Raw genomic sequence first — 1,857 nt, forward strand, 5'->3', positions numbered from 1 at the left:
AACCCAAGTTGCGTGGATACCAAAATACAATTATACCACCGAAGATATTGAAAGAGCTCGTGTCTTCGTGAAAAAATACCTTAAACCCTGGCTTAAACTTCAGCGAGAAGTAGGTGGCAACACATGTTTTGATCGAAAAAAGCAAAAACACAATAACTACATGTACACTGTGTGTGACGACGATGAAAACCCCGTTAATGATACTATGTACGAGTCACAGTGGGTTCCGTTTGCACTGGCGATGAGGTAGTCCCGCAAATGATTCATGGTTCACACAGAAAACAGTGAATGTCTACCTCTGGAAATGATCATTCACGGAGAGGGAGGCTCTGGAAACAGTTGGTTAATTAAACACATCGTCAAAGACCTGCATACCGTGTTTAATGAGCAATATCTCTCTCGACGAAGATCCAAACGAGTCCTCCTCTTAGCTCACCAGGGAACGGCTGCGTTCAATATCAGGGGTCAAACGATTTGTTCCGCGTTAGAGTTAAAATCATGTTCACGCAATGCATTTTCTGCTCCATACAAGTCTTTAACTACTGCCAAAGGTGGGCACACTACACTAAAAAGGCTACAGGACAAATATCAAAATGTTCACCTTGTCATAATAGATGAGATTAGCGTTATTTCGTGTGGTATGCTACACTGGATCGACCAGAGAATGCGGGAAATTTGGCCGAAATGCAGGCAATTGCCATTTGGAGGTCGTGATATTATCTTTACAGGAGATTCAGCGCAACTAGACACTGTAATTCCATACTCTCTGTCGACTCCCTCTTTGAAAATTCACAACTCAGTACAGCAGCTAGGAAGAGAAACTTGGGAGACGATTCCATACGTATGTTGCTTGACGAACCAAAACAAAGGTAAGGCAGACCCTGAATGGCATGCAGCTTTTATTTGGCTGCGGCAAAAGTGCGCGACACCAGAAGACGTCGACTTGTTCAACACAAGATACATGAAAAAAGCAGAGATGCCTGAATGGGTTTCAACCGCTAAACACATCGCCTATTTAAATGCGGATGTTTCCGATGCTAACCAGAACAGCTTAGCGTCTAGTACCTTTCCAGTCGTTCAAATTCGATCGAAGCACACCGTGCAGCTCAAGCGGCTAGCAAGTCAAAGAGAAATACCACCTGACTCTAACCAAGCACTAGTAGAGGAAGCCGAAACAGCAAACGAAAACTGAGATCGGGCGGTTTCCAGAGTTGTAAAACTGGTGGTTGCAGCACCTGTGACACTAACCTTTAACATGGAACAATCTGCCGGTCTTTGTAATGGCACCAACGGCGCCATCTACGGCTTTATCTTCTGTAAGGACTTAGCATTACCTATAATACTTGTTCAGATAACGTATTCGTACGCCGGTCCTTCGTTCCTACCTGGTGTGGCAAATATTGTACCTGTTGTTCCTAGAAACCTTAGCTGGACGAAGAAGACCAGTGACCTAAGTGTTTTCAGAGAAGGAGTTCCACTAAGACTGGCTTGTGCTATTACAGTCCACAAGATCCAAGGTTTGACCTGTGCAAAGATTGTTTTCCACTCAAAAGCAGTACCCAATACTTCTTTTGCGTATGTAGCTCTCTCGAGAGTGCGTCGCCGAGATGACATCATTCTTACCGATCCGCTATCATTTAAACAACTATCTACATCCCAAGAGCAATATAACCTGTTTTGCAGAGAAGAAGTTCGAATAGAGCAAGCAGTGTCAAGAACTAAACGCATTGCGATGACCGAAGTAGCTGTAATGAAGCAAGTCGCACGAACTCACAATCGATTACAGTTACCTCGGTAGCTACGCGATGCTTATTTATCACTAGATTGCTTCTGGTCGATTCGACGGTGGTGAAGATC

The sequence above is a fragment of the Phytophthora parasitica genome (genome assembly GCF_000247585.1).
Source record: "Phytophthora parasitica INRA-310 unplaced genomic scaffold supercont2.128, whole genome shotgun sequence".
NCBI lineage: Eukaryota > Oomycota > Peronosporomycetes > Peronosporales > Peronosporaceae > Phytophthora > Phytophthora nicotianae.